The sequence below is a fragment of the Physeter macrocephalus genome, chromosome 7 (assembly GCF_002837175.3).
Source record: "Physeter macrocephalus isolate SW-GA chromosome 7, ASM283717v5, whole genome shotgun sequence".
NCBI classification, from domain to species: domain Eukaryota; kingdom Metazoa; phylum Chordata; class Mammalia; order Artiodactyla; family Physeteridae; genus Physeter; species Physeter macrocephalus.
This window is the reverse complement of record NC_041220.1, coordinates 133,002,745-133,027,392: the sequence shown is the minus strand read 5'-3', so window position 1 is coordinate 133,027,392 and position 24,648 is coordinate 133,002,745. Positions and strand designations below refer to the sequence as shown.

At 37.5% G+C, this 24,648-nt stretch overlaps 1 pseudogene; it reads right to left on the bottom strand.

Annotated features, from left to right (window-relative positions):
- LOC102992269 (catenin alpha-3-like) overlaps positions 1–14,938 on the bottom strand; it is a 19,660-nt pseudogene extending 4,722 nt beyond the window's left edge.
- Between the last annotated feature and the right edge of the window lie 9,710 nt (positions 14,939–24,648).

The window sequence follows — 24,648 nt, the reverse complement described above, 5'->3', positions numbered from 1 at the left end:
GGCTCAGCGGCCATGGCTCACGGGCCCAGCCGCTCCGCGGCACGCGGGATCCTCCCGGACCGGGGCGCGAACCCGTATCCCCTGCGTCGGCAGGCGGACTCTCAACCACTGCGCCACCAGGGAAGCCCCTATTGTTTTCATTTTTAAATGTATTCGAGCCACGTTACAATTTCTGTTTTAATTTCTTAATACAGTTAATATGAGTGCAACCTATATTAACACAATCATGTTTGGATATTCAACGATTTTTAACAGTATAAAATGGTCTCTGGACCAAATGTTTGAGGAATGTTGGTAGAGATGAAAGAATCTGGGTTTGCCTCCTAAGGACAGGGTGAGGAGGAAGTGGTCATTGGAATTAATTGAAAATGAGAAGACATGATCAGAGCGTAGAGCTTTGCCATATTTACCTGCTATATTTCACTGCAAAATCTGTTTTGCAGTACTTATAAATTTGCCAGTTTAGCTTTTGTAAACAATTTTCCTTCTATGTTAAAGAACAGGCAACATTTGCATTAGGCACGTCTTGCATCCCAATTCTTGGCCCCTCTTATTTCAGCTACTGCTGTCATCACCAGCCCTGCACACGCTCCCACTATTTTGCCTGGGAGCCACCAGTCTCCTAGGCTCAGGCCTGGACCATCTATATCACTCTCCCCTCCTGGGCTTCTCTGAGCTATAGTGTGGGGACCCCACAGGGACCCACTTTGCTCTCACAATGTGCCCACCCAGAAATTTACGGCACTACCATTGAACAATGAATGATGAGGACCAATAAATAAACATTTCCACCTTTCTTGCACCTGAGTGGAAACTTCTAAAACATGTTTCATAAGGCTTCTCACGAGGTGCCAAGGGAACCTACTGGAACCTTAATAACCCATCTTTGTTTGGCTTTTCCTCCTTCCTGGCTTTTCCCCCCTCTCTATTCCTCACTTCCACTTCCTGGGATGATGTTTGCAAATAAAAACAACTCTTTGCTTCAGTGTCTGCTTTGGGGGAACCTCAAGCTAAGATAATATTCCACTAAATTTTCTGTCTAAAAATCCAAGTACTTTCATGTCACATGAATCCAAATCCAATCTGTTTCCTGTTAGTGAAAACTAAAAAGTGCCATGGAAAGTATCTATTTGTTATATTTGTAGAGCAAGATATACAAATGTAAAATTGATATCCCATGTATAGTTTTGCTTCCATGTTTCAAATAAAGACCAAGTAATATGTTGACAATATAGTGGTTCAGCTGTAAAATGGATCCACTGGTTAAATTAAGCTTCTACTGGGTACCAGAAAAATTATGACAAAATTAAAAGAGTACTCAATGAACCAGAAAAATAAAATATTTTAAGCTTTTAAGATCCTTCTCCATAACAAGACTGAAGAATAATGGTCAAGAATCTAATAATTTATTTCCCAGTGCCTTAGAATTTTGCATACTTTTTTTCTTCTTAGCAGAAGCGTTTCTCTTATGAATTCACTTTCATGCCACCCCATTAATACCATGTAGGGACATCTCAGAGGTCATCATTAACTTCCAGAATCTCCTCTGGCAGAAAGTCTTCTTCTCAGGATTTTCACTCAAGGTTTTGGCCCCATGTGAGTATGCTGAGCATACTTAGGAGAAATCAACTCTCCTAGTTGTATTAATAAGTCAGAGACTATGACCTTCAAATTTAACACATCCTGCTTAGTAATTATTCAATAACTATGTAGGGAAGTTTGATGCCCTCTTGGTAACCTACCTCGCTCATATTGTTGGCCTTGTGGTCAAGGCTGACATAATTTTAAATATAATCACTGCTTCCTCAAGAATTATTATTCCATTTGCTTCTTCTACTTGTTCATTGCATACAAATCTGACTAGCTATTGCTTGAAATATGCAATTTGGGGAAACATAATGGAAAATAAGCCTCAAATTTGTCCTTTCTAATTATCTGCAAATGTCAATGTTCCTCAAAATATCCTTCCTGTTTAAGTATAGATTTTGTAGATTCTCTGGTAAATTACAAACTATCATAAGAAATCCTCAGATAACATTTCCTCTTTGAAAGCTTACTTGACTGTATCTATGATACAAGAACAGGCAGGTTTTAATACTTCTGTTCTCCTCTTTAACATATCAAGTTGTATCACATTTTATTACCTGTACTGAGTAACACATTTGTCTGTCCCTTTAAGTACTTTGGTGGCAGACCTCATGCCATATACACTTCTGCATGGTCAATGTATAGCCTGGTGCCTAACACACAGAAAATGTTAAATAAATAAACGAATGTATGAATGAATGGATGAAGAATACATCGATTGATAACTAATGAATATGTGAATGAAAGAACAAATAAACGAATCATTGAAACAAGTAGGTTCAACAGAGCACAAGGGTCAGAATTCCAGAAGCACAATGGAAAAGTCCAGACCAATTAAGGATTTTTTTTTCCTCTTCTTTCAATTCTCATTTCAGAGTATAAATTGTTTCCGATTTAGTGGAAATGGAAAAAGATTTTTCACGGAACTAATTTTTCTATATTAAAGTTCTGTCTGACTTTAATGAAATATCCTCCCTAAGCTCGTCTTTTGCCCTCCTCTCTCTCTCTCTCAGAAGTGAAGCAGTGAATGTTCAACTCACAGGCTTCACGAAGATTTCACAGCTCTATTTTTAATGCTTGCAGTAGAGTCGGAGACATACGTTAAGAATTTTTTAAAGTCTTATCATTAATTCCAACAAACTGTTAGAGGGAAAGGATTGTTCTGATCAGAATTTACTAATTACTTGCATATAATCAGGGATCTGCCATTACGGCAGCTTTGTGTGCTCTTACAACTTTTCATTCTCTGCTGGATGCCATATCTCTACCTTTGTGCTTGTATGCTTTAAACAGTGGTGTACTCTACTCTAAACGCTGAGATTCAGAGCTTTAGAAGCAGGTGTATGTAAGATAACAGGATAATTAGAGTTTCCTGATTTAAATTGTTATGTAGAAGCAGTACGAGTTTTATTCACTGATCCTTCTTTCGTTTTCTTCTTTGTTTCCCGGTAAGGTCAGTTACTTTGGGTGTTGCTGGCATGGCACGAGGTAAACCACAGGACAGCTTCGGTAAATTTACTTTTCTTGTAATTGGAATTAAGAATTTGCTTTTGGCCTTTTGTCTAGAACGATTTCACTTTCTTAGAGCTTTAGAAATCATCAATCATATACATATCACTTGGATAGCCAGCTTGACAGTTTTGATGGGCCATTATTGTAGTTTAAGTTTCATTTTTGGAAGATTTCATTTGACATTTCAGACTTATTATGCTACCTTGAAAGCTGGAGCTCCATAGGGCTCTGCCTTTGATCTCAGGTTATCATTAGCTAATGCCAACGAACCACAGCATACCCCTCGTGTGCGCGTGAACTCAAAACACTTGCGAAATTCCATTTCATTATGGCTCTTTTTTCATTAGTAATTACACTGGACAGTTTGAAAGCAGTCTGTACATATTACAGAAACTCTCCCAATATAATTTCATTAATTATTAAGATGAATAATAATTAGAAATTACAGTTGTGTTTGATTAAGGATAAATAATAAAGTTATGATTAAAGTGATACTTGGTTTTCATAAAAATTGAAAGGAGGAAAAGGAAATGCAGACTAGAGAGTCCCTGCCTTCATTTCTTTGCTCTTTTGCTGCCACCGAAAAGAATTTCTGTAGCTGCATTAAACCAGGACAGAGTGTGACTGTAATTAACACTATTAAAAAAAAAGGTCATTTATAGTCTTACTTTGCTTTCAGCAAAGCTTCTATAAAGAATGTATTAAAGGAGAATGAGGCAAATGGTCATGTTAACAAGGTATTCACAGATCGCTTTTCTGTGAAAAGAATTCTGCTTTAATGTTTTGAAAATATCAAGCGGCTCACAAAAAACATACACTTAGTAATGGTATAAGGCATTGCATATATTATAAAACATATACTAATAATGTAAGTTATTATTAAGAAATAATTATTCACATCTGTTTATTTATAAGCCAGAAAAAGTATTCTGATTTGTGGTTATATATTCTGACATTTAGAAATAATTTTTCCTTATCTTTTCACTCATGTGTCTCTGAATTCCCTCTAAATAAATAAGAACAATTGGGTTTGAACTGACAGGTAAGGGGATGCTTTCCTGGAAATACTGATTCAATGACATATATAGCATTGTTGGTTTCTTGTGGTGGTTATCCCCTAGGTACTAGGGATCTTTTTTTATTCTCTTCAAATACCTTGAAATCACAACATGCCTCTGGTATTTCTTCCATCTATTATGTAAATAATTGTTATTTTATTCACCAGTCTATAATGACGCTTATTATCCCCTTCATAATGCCAACTGATTGCCATCAAACACTCACCAACCGCTCATTTCATGCTCAGTAGACTACACTGTCTCTTTCAAGTTACCTTACCCCTCAGTCAAACCTTTTCTGTGCATCGTTGGACAGATTTGCACTATCAGATTTACATCTTATTTTATTTCTTGATGTGTTTTCATTTTGGGTCAGGGATGTTTTTCAGAGAACAAAATAAATGACAGAGAGCTGCAATGGGAAAACAATGCATCAGAGAATACTCTGCTCAGTATCTAGAAAAGTGCTATTTGGCGGAGAGCATTTGCAGCACGACTCTAATGCTCAGTGGCCAAACGGATACCTTTTGCCTGCTGCAGCACCTCTCCTGGGCTGAGAATGTGTGACAACATTCAACCCGTGCACGGGAAGTGTGTGTGTGTGTGTGTGTGTGTGTGTGTGTGTGTGCGTGCGTGTGCGTGTGTCTGTACACACACAAATATATGTTAACAGTGTGCCATTATATGTGTATGTTTATATGTCTAAAATAATGTTTTCATTCATCTATTGTACAGAAAAATAACAAATCAGAGATGTATGAATTGAAGTTAATCTTGCTATGTGTATAATACCCAACAAGTTTACAGAGTCCAAAGGAATTGAAACGGTAAGAAAATAGCATGTCTCTTTCTCGCCTTGTGTTTTCAAATACAATTATTTATGTGCTAATTAACTACTGGGGGACTCTATTTGCCTTCTATTTTCTTTTGATCGTGTGAACTGAGAAGGCAATTTACAGAAATATATTGATATTAAGAGAATCCCATTACAGTAAAATGTGTGACCACGAGATTGCTTTTAAAGGATTTTATTCCCATTGCTGTCAGAATCACCTTTGTACTCAGCTTTAAGGTGTAAAAGCAGATTTAGAAAACCCAATCAATAATGTGCATTATAGAAATTACCTAGAGGTGTCATAACAATGATGTATGCTTCTGTTTCAATTAACTGCAGGAGAGATAAAAGTGGTTTGATTATATGCAAAATTTATTGGAATTAGAACTTCTCAACTAAGTATACAAAAGGATACTCTACTGAAAGACTGGGTATGTTTTTTGTTGGCTCATATTTCACTCTGATGAAGACATGTCCTTCTATTTTAGTCCAGAATTCCACTTTCAAATAGTTACTTTCACATGCATACCCTTTATCTTCTAAGCAATGCAGAATTACTGGCTTCCCATGATGCTTTCTTTTCACCTCTCTTCGGCTAACTGAACAGGTCTTCCTTGTGGGAAATCCTTTCATCACTGATACAAAGTCAAGCAGATGAGCTAGTCTTTGGTTATCAAAAAACCCCGTCTCCCTAGCCACACTGATGGTTAAGAGATGCAGACATGCTGAGGAATCAGAGCCCTGCCCTGGACTTTTTCTTGAACAGTTGGATACCAGACTCTCTTTTCACTAGGAAAGTCAGTGTGAGGAAAACAGAAGCCTAGAGCTAGTACTGGCCTGATATCTTTGCCACAATATGGGAGGAGACTGCCTGAAAATGAAGCCAACTCCGAGGAAAGTGAAAGGAGTAGCCTCATAACATTGTTGGAAGCCCAGAACCCAGCGGTGACTAAGTAAGGTTTAGTCCTTAGACAGCTCTCCTCCACAACCAATTACGCGAGATGATAAATTCTCCTTTTGGTCTCTGAAGTTTGAGGGCATTTTTATCGCCTGCAACTGCAAGATTTGTGACTGACACACATACACACACACACACACTTAGCAACTGACATGTTGAACATACAGAATGGCACATCTTACTTTTGAAGTGTTGGAAGTGAGCTTTGAAAAAGAGGGAAATGTTCTTGAATCTTAGCCTGGTACCATGAAGGGGTATCTTAGGAGAAAATAAGTCACATGATTCACTGTTAAGCTAACGTGGTGTTTCTTGGAAGAAAAATATAATGCCCCTTTTCAGTCATATCCCAGCCCCAACTGTGACGCTCAAGAGGGCTCCAAACCCGCCTCCAACACCAGATTTTCCTTGTTGACTGAAGTCCGCTCTACAGCTGACTTCACCAGACTTCCTTGCTGCTTATCACACGCTCAGCCTCATCACTAAATGGCAAAGAATCACTGTGTGTAGCTCCTTCCCAATTCTGAAGCTGATATAAACCTAACTCACAAAATCAGATGTTTGTGATTCCCAGAGTTGTGAATGATGTCTTTGTAAGTCACCTTACTACCAGAACACTAACTTCCGAGTTCTCCTTTTTGACTGTATACTGGCAGTTAGGTATTGGATTCAGGCTGACTAGGAAATGACGGGAGGGAGAGAGGGGCTTCCTCTCAGCCTTACCTTTAAGTAAACCTGTGGTAAAGTATCCTGTAGAAAAATTTATCAGTCTTCTCTTATTTAAGTAAAAGATGGTTTGATTGTTATTTTTGCTTTCAGAAAATCCGAAGAAAAAAACTTACTCCTCACTGAGTGGAGGGGGAAAAAAAGAGCTTGGATTCTAAGACAAAGTGTAATCTGTTAGTTATATGGCAGAAGCTAGAAAGAAGCGAGGGCTCTGGTTTAAAAACTGAAACAAAAAACTATTCTTTGGTGTTGCACTGTTCAATCCCAGTGCCTGCATTTCTCTGCTGAGGGCTTTCTCTGTCCAGTGGAACCTGTCCTGATTGTGTTCAGGAAAGGCAGCCAGAAGTCCTGGGGAATTAATGTCCCCATGTCCAGCAGTTCTCAACCAGGGACTTGACAGGAGTTGGTGTATAAATACCTCAGCTTCCTTACATTCCAGGTGGAAAAAAATCTGAGGTGTGTGTGTATTACACTGTTTTCTGTCGTTCCTCAGAAAGATTAACTTCCAGCTGCCCACAGTGGTAACTTGATTGTTGATGCACTCTTTACTGTCTGTCTCCTATCTAAATTTGCCACTTCTCTGCTTTTGTTTTCTAGAAGTACCTCCCAGCCAACTAGCCAATCCCAAATCCTTGCTGCCTGTTGGCTTCTTTGGGATCACAAACGAAGACACCTGTAATGTTAATCGTTATCCTAGACCCCATCCCACTTACGACGGGTTAAAGATGCCATGGGCAGGTGGGATCTAAGACCCTTCTGAACCTGGACCAAATTATTCATCATCGTCATCCTTATTATTTTACCCAAACAATGTTTGATTATTTAACCCATTATTTCCTATTTCTTTGTTCATCTTTCTATCTGCATCTTATTCCTTCTTCCTGGTCTTGGTTTCGTTCGTCTCATAGTATAACATTTAGTATGCATTTTGGTAAGAGTTTATTTGCATTCAAAACACATGGTGGTTTTTTTTCTAGAATGTTTTTTATTTAACTACCATTTCCTTAATAGGTTTATCTGGATCTTAAATTCAGCTAATGACTAGATATAAAATTTTAAGTTGCTAGTTATATTCTCTTAGTATTTTAATTCATGCTGTCATCTGTTTCTATTGATGTTAGTAAATGCACTAAGTTAATCTTTGTAAGTAATATTTTATGTGATTGCTTTTTTAAAAAGTGTGATTACATTTTTTTTCGGAATACTCAGTATTTCATTAAAGCGTGTCTATATGTGGATTTGTTTTTTAATTCATCCTGGTTGGGATTCACCATGACTCACAAACATGATATACCAAGATTTTCTTCAACTCCAGAAAATTTGCAGGAGTTACGTCTTTCATATTACCTCTATTCTACTCTCTGTATTCACTCTTCCTTGTTAATTAGAAATATGTTGGTCTGTCTCATTCGTTCTTCCATGTTTCCTAAGATTGCTTTCATTTTATTTTATTTCTTTAACTCTCTATGCTTCCTTCTGAGAAATGTATTCATCTCATTTCCAGTTTGCACCTTTTCCGATAGCTTATCTAATCTGCCGTTTAACTCTTCTATTGCTTTTTTCTCATGATTACATGTTTCATTCTATATGTTCTTTGGGTTTATTTTGAATTTTGTTGTGATTTTTTATTTTTTGTTTCTTGCTTGTGTTTTCAACTCCATATTTCATTTTTAAGATGCTTGAACATACTTATGTTTTAACTCTTGTCATTTCATTAACAGATAACCCTATGTTTAATTTAGCTGTTGGTTATCTATTCTGATTATTATTTATCATGGCTATTTTATGTTATTTGGGCCTGTGGCTTCCTTTTCACAAGAACTTTTTCTCTGAGAACCCTGTACAACCTGGATTGTGAGTGCTTTGTTCCAGAAAGTATTCACATTTGCTTCTTTCAGTGCTAGAGCACTAACAACAGAGAATTAATTTGTTGGCTTTAGATGTTCTTGGCCTCTCTGATAGCATCCATTGAAAGCCAAACTTTATGAAGGCAAGGACTTGGTTACAAACCCTCAGACTCTTTCATTGTTCTCCTCTGAGAGCTTAGACGGGAAGTTCAAGGGTTCTGACTTCACACAGTCTTAGCTAATTCTCTCCCTAACCAAAGTCCTGTGGCCTGTCCCTGCGGGGATGTGGAAAACCACACATACTGGTGACCTGCACCAACAAACACTCCCAGAAAAAACCACAGCTTCATCCCCCACTTTTCAGGTGTATCATCAGCTTGCTTTCACTTTATAACTTCTTGGGATTGTTCTTATTCCCTTGTTAATAAAAGTATATATTTAAAGTATTTTATTGTATTTTATCCAGTATTTCTGAATGTTTTGAAGCCGAAGGGTTTTCATATTATCTATTAGGTTGAGCCATAAAGAATGTCCATTTTTTGTCAGTCCAAAACAGTTCAACATTATTGATTCATATGGCGCAATCTAATAGTTACCTGTATTAGTGGAAATGAATATCCCTCCAGTCTTTCATTCTGTTAAATAAATATCATTCGCCAGGAATAGCAGCTAGTTTTCGGTGATCCTGTCAACTGGTTAGCAGATATTTGGATAGAATTTACGGACTATTTCTAAACTAAGACTATTTTCAGTGCCCCACTAGACTTCAAGTTGAAAAATATCACAATCATATCTTCAAAGCTGAGTGATTCAACTTAGATTGTGGCAATAAGTGCCCAAATCATTCTTTGGGTGCATTTAGGTATTTCTACAGCATATAGGCATATATGACTTAAGAAAACAAATATATATTGATTAAATCACTAATTTCTTTCATCAGTAAGTGAAGAAGATATTACTCTGAAGGAACTAAACTCTTGGCAAACTAGCCATTTGCATCATAGTTTTCTTCTTGAGAAATCTTTATATTTATACTTAATTTTTAAAGTAGACATATATTGGCCATTCAGTGATAGGTTCTAGGTACCCCAGATATACCAAATTTACTAAACTTACCATTGAAATAAATCACTGAGCAAGACACTTGAAATCTCAAGAATGGTCTTTAAGGGCATTTTCAGTGTCATGAATAAATGTTCTTTGTTTCCTAATCTCATTTCAAACTCATTATACCTTTTACAGTCAGGGTTCAGCAGAATAGAAAAGCAAAGTCATGACTTGTTATTTTTTCAGAGAGCACACTAAAAACATACAGACAACATGACCATAATTTGATTTTATTTACAGTTTTCTCTGTCTTATTCAACAGTGGATTAAGATCAGTGGGGATTTCTTTAGAGCCACAGATATTTGGAGAATAAAGTGGTGCATAAACTGGCACCGCAGTATAGCCACTTCCATTCAATTCATAAAATAGTCCTCAATTAAATGAGAAAACTCCTCTCCTGTATCATGATTTTTCAATAATAAACAAAACAAAACATGTTGAACACTTCTCTCTCATATGCAGATACCAAATGCACTTTACACATCAGTGTTCTTTCCACAGATAAAGAACAGGATAATGGCATGTGTATTGGAATGCAGTTCTTCCACAATGCATACTCACGATATTATGCAAAGACATAGCATACCAGTTGACAAGTGTATTTTTTCTATAGTCTGCTCTGCTTTCCCTCACACGAGCACATTTATCATTTACTGATTTGTGAAGCTCTTTAAAAAATGGCATGATTGGGCTTCCCTGGTGGCGCAGTGGTTGCGCGTCCGCCTGCCGATGCAGGGGAACCGAGTTCGCGCCCCGGTCTGGGAGGATCCCACGTGCCGCGGAGCGGCTGGGCCCGTGAGCCGTGGCCGCTGAGCCTGCGCGTCCGGAGCCTGTGCCCCGCAACGGGAGAGGCCACAGCAGAGGGAGGCCCGCGTACCACAAAAAAAAAAAAAAAAAAATGGCATGATTTATATATATTTTTTATTATACAGACTAAAACTTGCAATGATAAACTTTGATAGCTGCGTTTCACTTTGTTCTCTCCTATTTGAACTAATTAATTAATTTCACAAAGAAAATGATGATTTTCACCTTTTAGACATAAATTCAACTGTTTACCACAGAGGTCACTATGCTTTGTTTTCAGTTGGCACATAAACATAAACTGTGACGCCTCCATGCAACCATTTGTCAGAACTTCAGAACAGTTTAGGCACTGCCACTCTGTATAGATGGTTACCAGTTTAACAAACCTAATTTAAGATGATCTTCTTTGAAATTCCTGTTTGCAATTTTCTTCTGCTGCTGCCTTTATGAAATTATTACATGCTCAGAAGTTTTGTTCTAAGAACAAATTCATGTTCAATATTTTATTACAAGTCCTAGTCGATGTTTATATTTATGACTTTATTCTGTGTTACAGTATTTATGATCCTATTTTATTACTACCTTCATGCTTTAATGAGTGACTTTTAAGCTATTGATCCTTTTCTGTGAATTGGGGATAAAATAAAGCAATATCCCAGCTACAATAAAAATGCAAATTTAACAAATTTAATTAATAAAATGCAATTTATATGAAAATATCTCAGTCAAGACAAATTACTGCCTGTTAAATGAATGTTAGCCTAGACCAACTGTCCAGCACAATACTTATAGTCCATTATCAAAAACTTAATAATTATTATGGATGTAATAGAATTTCCATGAAAAACAGTTAACCTCAAATTTCAAATATATGAAATATATGTGAACAAAAGTTTTCATCTTTTTATATTCATAGAAAATTATCAAATCTCCATTGGACAATTGATAGTCTGCCACACTTCAAGATGACTCTGGTCAATGAAGAGCCATTCTGGAGAGGGGAGACATAAACTTCATAAGCAGAAAGTAGTCCAGAGATTGTTTCAAAGGTTCAAGTGACAAACAATGGGGCATGAAGAAGGGCAAAGGAAATGGTAATGATAAGCAGAAAGAGGAAATAGCATGCAGGGTCATTTTGGTATAAAGTCTGTAGTTTCCATTTTCTACCTGTAGTCTTTCTTTACCATTTTGTGTTGGTCCCAGTCTATTGATGATGCTACGGGCTGGAAATGTCCTGGGGGGCACTCACTTGGGCCCCTATAACTGTGGCCAGTCTCCACAGACATCTCCCGCTCCAGAGCTAAGCCCTTGTGGTTCTTGTCATTACAAAACACAGCTCGGCAACAACCATCAGGGAACTTTGGGGCACAAACAGATATATTATTGACAAGTCTTGAAGGGTACATGGCACATCTGGGGCCACACAGTGAGGTTATGGGTAGAAAGAGAGCGTGGGGACCTGGTTTCTGCCTTTATTGGGGTCTGAGAGTGGGGTGCCTAGGGTTTTGTGGGTTTGCTCTTTATCGGTGAATTTAAAACATAAGAGCAGGAGTTAGGACTAAAGCACAGGAAGGAAAAAGTGACATCATTCAAATGGTCAGTTACCTAGGTAAACCAGGGCTTTCTAAAAGGGGAATTTCATTGCTGGGGCAGCCTTTACTAGTAGTAGTAGTTCCTTTACTAGTAGTTGTGTCATGCAGCTCGCAGTATCTTTATTTGAGAAAGATATCTTCGAAATGGATGCCTCAGAACTCAAAAAGCTTAACGTCAGGCACGTACACTACATTTACCCACTCTGGTTAGGCATCTATGGCTACCAGTCTGCTGAAACAGGAAAGTGGCATATGGCTTCTATGTTGGCCGATACAATATTCCCACCTAATTTGACAGCATCGGGCTTGCAGGAAACACTATTCTCTTGGCTTCCATGATACCACACTTTCCTCTTTTCTATGCCTGAACATTCCTCTGAGCCCCAGATTCCATCAACTGCCTACTTAGCATTAACAATTTCATATTTAGTAATTACCTAAAAGTTGAACTCAATTAATACCCACATCCTTTGCTTCCCTAGTCTTCCTCATCTCAGTTAAAGTCACCATCACTGAGCCCAGTATGTGTTCTTCTTCCTCGTCTATCATTAAAGCCTGTGAACACTAACTCCAAAATATATCCAAAAAATCATCTCCGCTGGTGACCACTCTCAGCCAAGTCGCCATCAACGATCCATCGAGCTGCTTCAAATGCCTCGCAGCTTCTTTGTTAGCCTGTACTTCACTTTATATATAAGAACCCAAAGTCATCTTCTCAAAGCATAAATGAGATCATGACACCTCTCTGTCTACAACTCTTATAAGTAAGAACTACAAGATGTTACCTGACTGTAGCCCTGTCCGCATCCTAAACCTCTTTGGCACCCTGCCCCTGGCTTGCTAGGCTTGAGCCATGCTCTCTCTCCTTATGCTCCTACAATACGGTGTCTAGTCCACACTTAAGGACTTTATACTTTGTTTTCTCGCCCCGGAATACTCTTCATTTTGATCTTCACATATCTGCCTCTTTTGAATCATTTGGATCTTACCTGCAAAGTCATCTACTTAATGAAATGTTTCCCGATCATCTAAACCATCATTTCAGCCACTCTCTAACATATTTACCTGTCTCAATTTCTTTGCACTAGCTTTCACTACTCAAAAATCAGCTTTTATATATTCATTTGTTAGTTTATTACCTGTTTTCTCCCCACATGAACGAAAGTTCCATGAGTCCAGAAACTTTTTCTTATTTGCCATTGTATCACGCATTAAAAAAAAGAAATAATAAATATTTGTTGCATAAATGGATGTTAAATTAATAAATAAGTTGGTAATTGAAACATGTGAGATATAGTGAATAACAGGAAGAATTAACAATGACTAAAGTTGAGAGAATAAATTGCTAAATAAATAATGATGCCATTAACGTGACTATAACACCCAGAGGATGAAGTTTGGAAGAACCAAATAGGAGGTACCAGAATATCAAAATAGTGACTTTCAGTAGTTTGGATTTCAGCGGAGAGATTGGGGCCACAAATACGGAACTGGATTGATTTGAATGAAGATGGTAGTTATAACTGACGTGGTTGACCTCCCTAAGAGAAACAATACAGGAGACTGACAAGCTCTGAATGTCTAAGAAGAGAAGAGGTAAATGATACCAGAGAGCATGTTATTGTCTTGTGTCAGAAAGAATTCAGAGACTTCAGATACGAGACAGGGAGGTCAAGAAAGCAAAGCAAAAACGTATTTAAGCAATAGTACACTCTCAAGGGGAGGACAGGCAGTCTCAGGTGGGTAGCTGCCCTGGGTTTCTTTGGCAGGCCAGTTACGTGGGGTGTAGAAATGAAGGGGCAGAATATTCATTGGGGAGGGAGAGATTTGGGAGTCGTATTCCCTGATTTTCCACCCAACTCCACCTTCTCAAGGGGAGGAAGAATTTTTGTCCTTATTTAGTCTTGATCAGAAGTGTCATGGTGTCAGTGCCTCATGGGTACTTCTTACCTGCAAGGCTAATTCTATTGTAATGAGAGCATAATGAGCAAAAGGTTACATTCAGACACTGGAGATTCCCGCCTTTTCCCACCTTTCTTTGCCTCTAGGACACTTACCGCCCCCAAATGTGTGTTTTCCTGTCAGTCTGGAGGTTCCTGCTTTGCTTTGTCCGAGGACCCCCATTGTTTCCAAGCTGTGTGGTTTCCTGCCATTTGGCCCTTGCCGTCCTTTCTCTGCTCATATCTAGCTAACTGCCTGCTTTAACATAGTCAGGAAAAAGAGGGGGGAAATGAAGGTAAGAAGAGAAAGGTAAATTCAAATTTACATAATCCAAGGATGAGATGAGAAGAGTCTTTCTCATGCAACTAATGATCAACATCACCAACCACCATATGAGTTCAGTAAATACTGGGTAGGATGAAAGCGGAGGAATTTGAACTGGACTAAGGCAGTGAGCTCTGCAGCCAGTTTGTATATGGTTGAAGAGTGAGAGAAAAATGAAGTAGTAGAGACAATGAACATGGACTACTCTCCCAAAGTATGACACCAGATTGTAGAAAAATAAAGAATAACAATTTGAATATTTTTTAAGATAGAGAAAACTTGAACATGTTTGTAAGTCAAGGAGAAACGGCCAGAGAAGCAGGAGGTTTAAAGATATAAGTCAGATGTGACTAAGGGGTCAGACAAAATGGTTATCAATACAGTGACTGTGGAGTGATTGAGACCACATTCTGAAACCAGTGATGGTCTTTATCACCTAAACATCGTGGAGGTAAGGTGGATATGTACACAGCACATATTACGGACTAGAGCTCTATGGAGATCATGTTAGAAAAGAACATTCCACAGGGCAGTGTAGGTAAGATCCCACTAACAAACTCTCCTTGGCGATTTCACCACTTAGGTGAGGACTGTGAACTGTTTCACTTGCATTGCAACTACCTATATGTTCAGCCTGAACAGCCATATTGCCCATTTCCTCTTTAATTTAAAAGGAAAAAGAAAGATAGTGCAGGGGAGCAAAATTTACCACCCAAAATATGTCTCACTCGGCGGAAGGATTATTTTGGACTCAATATTTTTAAGAAAGAGAAAACTCAGGAAGTTTTCTTTATCATTCCTTAAGGGCCTAAAAGATTTAGAGGGCTTGTAGCCGGAACAGAGCTATTATCAGAGATAATAGCAAAGAATATGAGCTAAGTGTAGTAAACTGGGGTGAACTTAGCAAGGCCTGTTTGTCCGCCTTTCTCTTGGTGTCCCTTTGTCTCTGCATGGCATGGCGATTACTTATTTACCAAACGTTTTCTCTTCCCATCTTCCTGTGAATTGCCTTCCTTTCCTTTGAAGTCCCAGACTCCTACCCTCTTCTCCTTAGCCCAGGATGGCATAGAAAAACCTCAACAGCCTAACTGTCAGAGGCTCTCAGATTTGGGGGCCCCAATACATACTTAATTAAATTTATTTTTCTCCTGTTCATTTCTTGTTTATCACAGGGGGTATCTCAGTCAAGAATCTAGAAGGGTAGAGGGAAAATTATTTTTCCTCCCCAACATTAGCTAATAAGAAGTTACAAAAATAGACCATGGAGCATATTTATCACCCAGTTTTGCTCTTACAACAATAGGATAACATTGTGCCAAGGACAGAATCAGGGTCATGCTAATAGCACCTTCTTTTCTCCCAGATGTGTCCCAGTTTGGATGATAAACATTATGATCTATATTTGTCCTATGTAAAAATACATAATATAATATTACATAACATTTTAACAGTAACTTGTGGTAGAGCTAAAATGTAAGATCACACTGCAACAGTACTCAGTGATTCATAAGTAATAAGAAAATGGGCAGCAGAATTTACCCAAGTTTGTGACTTGTCAAGTTAAGAGTTAAGGAACGAAATAATATCAATATGTATCAAGCAGTATGGTCCAGGCACTGTTCCACCCTAACAAGTGTAATCTCATTTACTCCTCACAGCAAGCCTAGGAGAAGGGTATTTTATAACTCCCACCTAGCAGGTGAACTGGGAGACTGAAAAATTAACTACCTTGACTAAAGGAACAGAGCAGCAAATGGTGGAACTTACAATCAAAAGCAGACAATTGGGTGGAATTTTAAGGTATTTGTGAGTTCGGAAGTAAAAAGACTGGGATGTAGTTTAGAGGACAAAGGAGCAATGGGAGACTCTACACTATGATGATCAGTAACAGACAAGAGGTGAACCTAAGGGCAAAACGTGTTCAGTTGAAGTAAGGGGCTGATTGAGTGCAGGGGCAATAAAAGGCTGTGGTCAGAGACAGGGATTTCATAGTTTGAGGCCATGTACATAAAGCCATATTAAATATTAATAGACCTGGGAAGTAACCATTCTTGTGAGTGGCTGAAAAACATTAGTAAAACAGAGGAAAGTTTTAGAAGTTAAGGAAGTCAAGAATTATGAACCAGTATATTAATTTGAAAAATATTGAAATGTAAATTATATAGAAGTAATAAAATCTCAGAGAGTAATAAGATGTCCTCAGAGTGAAAAAGGACAAATGATACTTTTATGAAATAAATTTAGGCAAAGCTTTATTTCCACCTTTGTTTTTAAAACACACACACAAGCACACGCACACGCACAAAGTTACACCGAAATCCTTTTAATTTGAACACCAGGTATTAAAGAGGAAAATCAGAAACGTAAAATCGGGTGTTTAACAAATACACCTTTTGTTGATAATACTGTATAACTGTTAATGTACTCACAATAATTTGTCTAATTACCGATCAGAATGTCAAAATAGCTGAATTTATTATCAATATAAAAATAGACCTATACTTACATTAGCTCAAGACAAATTTTCCATAATGGTCAAAGTACCCCAGAATCCATATGAGACACAAAACAAAAAGTAAATCTACACTGACCTAATTATGAAATGAGAGAGAATTTGCCTTGCTTTTATTCTAAAACCGTTTATTTCTTTCAGATGTCCCTCGATAGAAACAGATTTCATAACTTAAATAGGAAACTCATTTAATCAACTGATATTGTTTGTCCCTTTGTTTGTCCCAATAATTGCTACATTTTTAACACCAAAGGAAAAATACTGAGCCTGTCCTTAAAAGACTCTTTTTTCTCTCATATTTAAGCAGGCAAGATTATATTTATAAAGAAGTTGAAACAGTTTTATTTGAGTTAGGAGAGAAACAGTGATAAACTTGTGCCACAAACTGTGTAACAGAAAGCCTCATGAGAAAGCAGCATTTTAGCACTTAGAGGGTATAGAAAAGTAAATCTTACAATATTCATTTCACCCCCTTTCAACACAAATAGGCAACATCATTATTTGCCAATAGAAAATGGCTATGGAAGAAAAAAATACCATTGGCTATGAACCTACTTTGTGAACCCTTCCCAGTAGCTTCATCAATATACAATGCATTAAAAAATGATTTGTACTCTTTAGCCTATTAAAATGAATTCCTTTTGTATTTTAAAAATTAAGGGCTATTTGGTTATAGTTCAGTAATCAAAAAGCCTAATTCTTACAATTTAGATTTATTGACCAAAAAATTGAAGTCAGTTATAAAGATTCTGAAAAAAAACAAAAAATACTGAAAACTGAATGCTAAGATTCAGTAAATATCTTTTAGTAGCCTTAGACATCCCTAATCCTTCTATCCTTAAATGTCTCTACAGCTAGTAGGAAAATTTCCTTATTTGCATTGACTTTTCTTTTCTAGACAGCAAAACTGCATAGAAACTGTCAGTTTGCTGCAGTTCGGGGGACACCCTCAATAGCATAGACATTTTTTTTTAACCCTGCTTGAAGTTTCAAGATTGCTTTTTGGACAAGTCCAAAATACCTTTCACATTTCTTATCGAAAGCTATATACAAAATGGTAGTGCATTTTTCCAACACCCTTCAGAGGTCACTGAATGCATTTTTATTTTCACTTGTAAACTGTGCCTACATTATGACAGGCAATCCAATGATAAGAGAGAAATTCACCCCAAAGGAGGTTTTCTCTAAACCATGCTGAAAAATTTATTTGGAAAATTTTCCTATCCAACTGCAGTTCTGGAAATATTTAATTTATTGCTAGCAATATGAATCCCTCTTAATCTATAGGTGATTAATCTTAAGAGTATATAGAAGAGAGACAGAAAACTTGGCAGCAGATACTCACAGAATCTTCTACTTTATTCATTTCATGGTCTCATTCTTTCACTCCATAGCACTAGTCAATGTCCAAGTCCAATTACAACTCAGAGAAACCTTCAAACAATATAGTCTAAATTAGTCCCTTTAATATTTGATATCCTGTTCATTATTCTCCAATCTGCTTGCATTTATATCCCTTTCTATCAACATGAGCATAAGTATCTTAATATCTCCATTAATACAGAAATAGAAAAATTCCTGATGTACATTTCCCTGAGACCTTATAAATATTTCAGGATTATGTACCATACACTCCTGATGATCAACACATCACACATTTCAAGTTACTAAAGAGTTTTATCTACCACCTAAAGGAACAGATGCCTTCATATTTATATGAATCTGTCCCTTATTCACAGTGGATATAATCAGACCCAGGGAAGATTATATCCATTCTTTGAAAGAACAATAGCACAGTTCAGCTGGTGAGCTTTGGAGTCAGATTGTCCAGGTTAGGCTGGAATATGATAATATCTATGTGTCCTTAGGTGGGTTATCTAACTCTTATTTTTTTTTCTGTTTCTTCATCCAGATATTGAAGATAGTAATAGAATCTACCCTATAAGGTTAATGCAAGGACTAAATGGAATATTATACATGGCTTTCTTATTAGAACCCAGAGTTCCTAGCACAAAATCAGAGCTCAGACTTAAGAAGCATTACATGATTTTTGATGATTTTGTTCTGTTTTGTTTTTATTATTATTTTTTTACCACCTCTGGGATAAGCATATTTCATCATAAAACCGTTTAACAAAGGTAATTCATTGTGAAAATATAAAACTTGTTCACATTTGAGGAAAGGTCATATTCAAAAGCATTCTGCATATCTGAGTTCACTCTGGTTCTCTTTAAATAGAAGACCCACAAAAGTTTACTAGTAAAGCTCTGTTAGTTTAAGTGGGCTTATCACTAGGTAGGACATTTAGCAGAAAGTAGAAGTAGAAACTACTTCTGTAGCTTCTCTCTGCCATTTAAAATCTCAATACAAACCAAGTCCCTAAATGTTACAGAGATAATGTTGTGTTGGGTCCACAGAGTTACCTTTGTACTTTGTCTCATTATTCTCAAACCATTTCAAAATATTCTCTCTGCTATAACATCAGAGTCTCAATCTAAAGAAGCTTCCTCATTGAATATAAAGTTATAAAAATAATTGTTTCAGTAGAGGACAGAGCTTAAATGAGACAGAATCAGGTCAGCACAACAGCAAGGTTAATCTTTCAAGAATTTTAGGGATGGTATTGTTTTCTTTCATTTTGTTTTGATAAATATAAATACATATTTATAAAATATAAACATCATTGAAAATATTCAACATAATTACATCCAACTTTTGCTTAAAGGCACTTTTTTATTATATATTCTTACAACTTTTATGAATAAATTTGTGCAATGTTTGTAAGGAATAGTCACATAAGGCAGTTTTCTCCCCATTACTCTAAACTAGTTCCTAATGCTGTAGAGTGACATGCAATTTGCTTCTAGCAAATAATACAAATAGTGTCCTCTAGTCTATTGAAGTATCTCATTATAACAGACAGAATTCTAAGATGGCCGACATGATCTCCATTCTTTAGTGTTGCACCCTGAATATGTCCCTCTTCTTGACAGTGGGTGGAACCAGTAACTTGCTTCTAGCAGAATATGGCAAAAGTCTCATGATTAGGTTATGATATACTTTTTTCAGTTTTACTGAGGTATAATTAGCAAATAAAATGTTAAAATATTTAAAGTATACATCATGATGATTTGATATATGTATACATTGTAACACTTATTCCCTCATCTAGTTAATTATCACATCCATCACCTCACATATTTACTTTTTTGTGTGTGCATGAGAACATTTAAGTACTATTTTCTTAGCAAATTTCAATTACACAATACAGTGCTACCAATTATAGTCACCATGTTATACATTAGATCCTCAGACTTTATTCATCTGATAGCTAAAAGTTTGTACCCTTTTACCAATCTCTCCCTATTTCTAACACTCCCAGCCCCTAGTGATCACTTTTCTGCTACTTCTATGAGTTTGACATTTTTTCATTTTAGATTCCACATTTAGTGACACCATGCAGTATTTGTCTTTCTCTCTCTGGCTTATTTCACTTGTAATGCCCTTAAGGTTATGACATGTTTAGGAGACTCTGTCTTGCTAGTAGACATAAGCGAGACTCTCCTGCTGAACTTGAAGAAGTAAGCTGCTGAAACGCTCGAAGACGGTGGCATGGGAAGATGAGCAGTTTGCATCTCCTCACAACTAGGACACCTGCCAGACACTGGTGGGGGACCAAGACACCCAAGGAGATAGGAGGAACCTGCAAGCAAACCAGTAGGACGTGGGGGGACTGAGGGGGGAGGAGAAGTAGAGGCCAAACAGGACCTGAGGGGTGGCTGGGAGGGGGGAGGGGTTTCCACGCCTGGAGGGACCCTCAGGGACTTGGATCGGGGGAAGTGCGCCAAGCGTTTCACTTGCCCAATCGGCCTGGGAAGCTTACCTGGCTCTGCCGGGTGCTATGCCCTCAGAGGTCCCCTCCAGGCCACATTGGTCCTGGGGGCATAGGAGGGAGGCTGAGGGAGAACAGGAGAGGCAGAGAAGAGGGGCCCTCCAGGACCCTGGAGGAGCAGGAGAGGCCTGGAGGGAATTTGCTCTGCACAGTTGAGCCTGGAAAGCCTGCTGGGCTCTCAGGCCTGGTCCCTTGCCCTCTGAGACAACAGGCACACCTGGGCCCCTTCTGCCCTTCTGGAGTCTAAGTCCCACCTCACACCACACCCACGGCCTTTTCCAGCCCTGTGGATCCTAAGAATAGGCCCCACCCGCTGCTTAAACCCGCCCCTGCCTAAGCCCCGCCCCCCACAGCCAAGGTCTTTTCTACCTTTTTTTTTTTCTTCTTCTTCTCCTCTTTTTTACTATTGTGGGTCTGTTTTACCTTCTGGTTGTTGTTGTTTCATCTATATACTTTTTATTTTCATATTCTTTCTAACATATCTGTTAGTTTCCTAGTCTAATTTTATTTTTTACTCTTTGTTACTGTTCTCCGTTTTTCTCTCTTTCCTTTTTTTTTTTACCACCCTGCACAGCTTGAGGGATCTTGGTTCACGAGCCAGGGGTTGGGCCGAAGCCCCTGTGGTGGGAGCTCTGAGTCTGAACCACTGGACTAACAGAGAATCTCAGACCCCAGGGAATATTCATCAGAGTGAGGTCTCCCAAAGGTTCTCATCTCGGCCCCAAGACCCAGCTCTACCTAACAGCCTACAAACTCCAGTGCTGGAAGCCTCAGGCAAAACAACCAGTAAGACAAGAACACAATCCCACCCACCACACACACACAAAAAATGAGACGGCAAAAAATATGTCACAGATGAAGGAGAAAGGGAAAAACCTATAAGAAGAAATAAATGAAGAGGAAATAGGAAATCTACCTGAAAAAGAATTCAGAGTAATGATAGTAAAGATGATCCAGAATCTTGGAAATAGAATGGAGGCACAGATAGAGAAAATACAAGAAATGTTTAACAAAGATCTAGAAGAACTAAAGAACAAACAAACAGAGATGAACAACACAATAACTGAAATGAAAAATACACTAGAAGGAATCAATAGCAGAATAACTGAGGCAGAAGAACAAATAAGTGGGCTGGAAAACAAAATGGTGGAAATAACAGCCGAGGAGCTGAATAAAGGAAAAAGAATGAAAAGAATTGAAGACACACTTGGAGGCTTCTGGGACAACACTAAATGCACCAACATTCGAATTATAGGGGTCCCAGAAGAAGAAGAGAAAAAGAAAGGGTCTGAGAAAATATTTGAAGAGATTATAGTGCAAAACTTCCCTAACATGGGAAAGGAAATAGTCAGCCAAGTCTAGGAAGCACAGAGAGTCCCATACAGGATACACCCTAGGAGAAACACACCAAGACACATATTAATCAAACTAACAAAAATCAAATTCAAAGAAAAAATATTAAAAGCAGCAAGGGAAAAGCAAAAAAAATAACATACAAAGGAATCCCCATAAGATTAACAGCTGATTTTTCAGCAGAAACTCTGCAAGCCAGAAGGAAGTGGCAGGATATACTCAAAGTGATGAAAGAGAAAAACCTACAACCAAGATTATTCTACCCAGCAAGGATCTCATTTAGATTTGATGGAGAAATCAAAAGCTTTTCAGACAAGCAAAAGCTAAGAGAATTCAGCACCACCAAACCAGCTTTACAACAAATGCTAAAGAAACTTCTCTAAGCAGGAAACACAAGAGAAGAAAAAGACTCACAAAAACAAACGTAAATCAATTAAGAAAATGGTAATAGGTACATACATATCGATAATTACCTTGAATGTAAATAGATTAAATGCCCCAACCAAAAGACAGACTGGCTGAATGGATACAAAAAAAAGACCCATATATATGCTCTCTACAAGAGATCCCCATAAGATTAACAGCTGATTTTTCAGCAGAAACTCTGCAAGCCAGAAGGAAGTGGCAGGATATACTCAAAAGAAGAGAAAAAGAAAGGGTCTGAAATATTTGAAGAGATTATAGTGCAAAACTTCCCTAACATGGGAAAGGAAATAGTCAGCCAAGTCTAGGAAGCACAGAGAGTCCCATACAGGATACAGTCTACAAGAGACCCACTTCAGACCTAGGGACACATACCGACTAAAAGTGAAGGGATGGAAAAAGATATTCCATGCAAATGGAAATCAAGAGTAAGCTCGAGTAGCAATACTCATATCAGATAAAATAGACTTTAAAATAAAGAATGTTACAAGAGACAAGGAAGGACACTACATAATGATCAAGGGATCAATCCAAGAAGAAGATATAACAATTATAAATGTTTATGCACCCAACACAGGAGCACCTCAATACGTAAGGCAAATACTAACAACCATGAAAGGGGAAATCAACAGTAACACAGTAATAGTAGGGGACTTTCACACCCCACTTACACCAATGGACAGATCATCCAAACAGATAATAAATAAGGAAACACAAGCTTTAAATAATGCAACAGACCAGATAGATTTAACTGATATTTATAGAACATTCCACCCAAAAGTGGCAGAATACACTTTCTTCTCCAGTGCACACGGAACATTCTCCAGGATAGATCATATCTTGGGTCACAAATCAAGCCTCGGAGAATTTAAGAAAATTGAAATCATATCAAGTATCTTTTCTGACCACAATGCTATGAGATTGGAAATCAATTACAGGAAAAAGACTGCAAAAAACACAAATACATGGTGGCTAAACAGCACGCTACTAAATAACCAAGAGATCACTGAAGAAATCAAAGAAGAAATTAAAAACTACATAGAAACAAATGACAATGAAAACACGATTACTCAAAACCTATGGGATGCAGCAAAAGTAGTTCTAAGATGGAAGTTTATAGTAATTCAATCTCACCTCAAGAAACAAGAAAAATCTCAAATAAACAATCTGACCCTACACCTAAAGAATCTAGAGAAAGAAGAACAAAGAAAACCCAAAGGCAGTAGAAGGAAAGAAATCATAAAGATCAAAGCAGAAAAAATTGAAATAGAAACGAAGAAAACAATGGTAACACGATTACTCAAAACCTATGGGATGCAGCAAAAGTAGTTCTAAGATGGAAGTTTATAGTAATTCAATCTCACCTCAAGAAACAAGAAAAATCTCAAATAAACAATCTGACCCTACACCTAAAGAATCTAGAGAAAGAAGAACAAAGAAAACCCAAAGGCAGTAGAAGGAAAGAAATCATAAAGATCAAAGCAGAAAAAATTGAAATAGAAACGAAGAAAACAATGGTAAAGATCAATAAAACTAAAAGATGGTTCTTTGAGAAGATAAACAAAATTGATAAAACCTTAGCCAGATCATCAAGAAAGAAAGGGACAGGACACCAATCAATAAAATTAGAAATGAAAAAGGAGAAATCACAACATACACAGCAGAAATACAAAGGATTATAAGAGACTACTACAAACAACTACATGCCAATAAAATGGACAACCATGAAGAAATGGACAAATTCTTGGAAAGGTACAATTTTCCAAGACTGAACCAGGAAGAATTAGAAAATATAAACAGACCTATCACAAGAAATGAAATTGAAACTGTAATTAAAGATCTTCCAACAAACAAAAGTCCAGGACCAGATGGCTTCACAGGCAAATTCTATCAAACATTTAGGGAGGAGCTAACACCCATCCTTCTCAAACTCTTCCAAAAAATTGCAGAGGGAGGAACACTCCCAAATTCATACTACGAAGCCACCATCACCCTGATACCAAAACCAGAAAAAGATATCACAAAAAAAGAAAATTATAGACCAATATCACTGATGAATATAGATGGAAAAATCCTGAACAAAATACTAGCAAACAGAATCCAACAACATATTAAAAGGATCATACACTATGATCAAGTGGAATTTTTCCCAGGAATGCAAGGATTATTCAATATA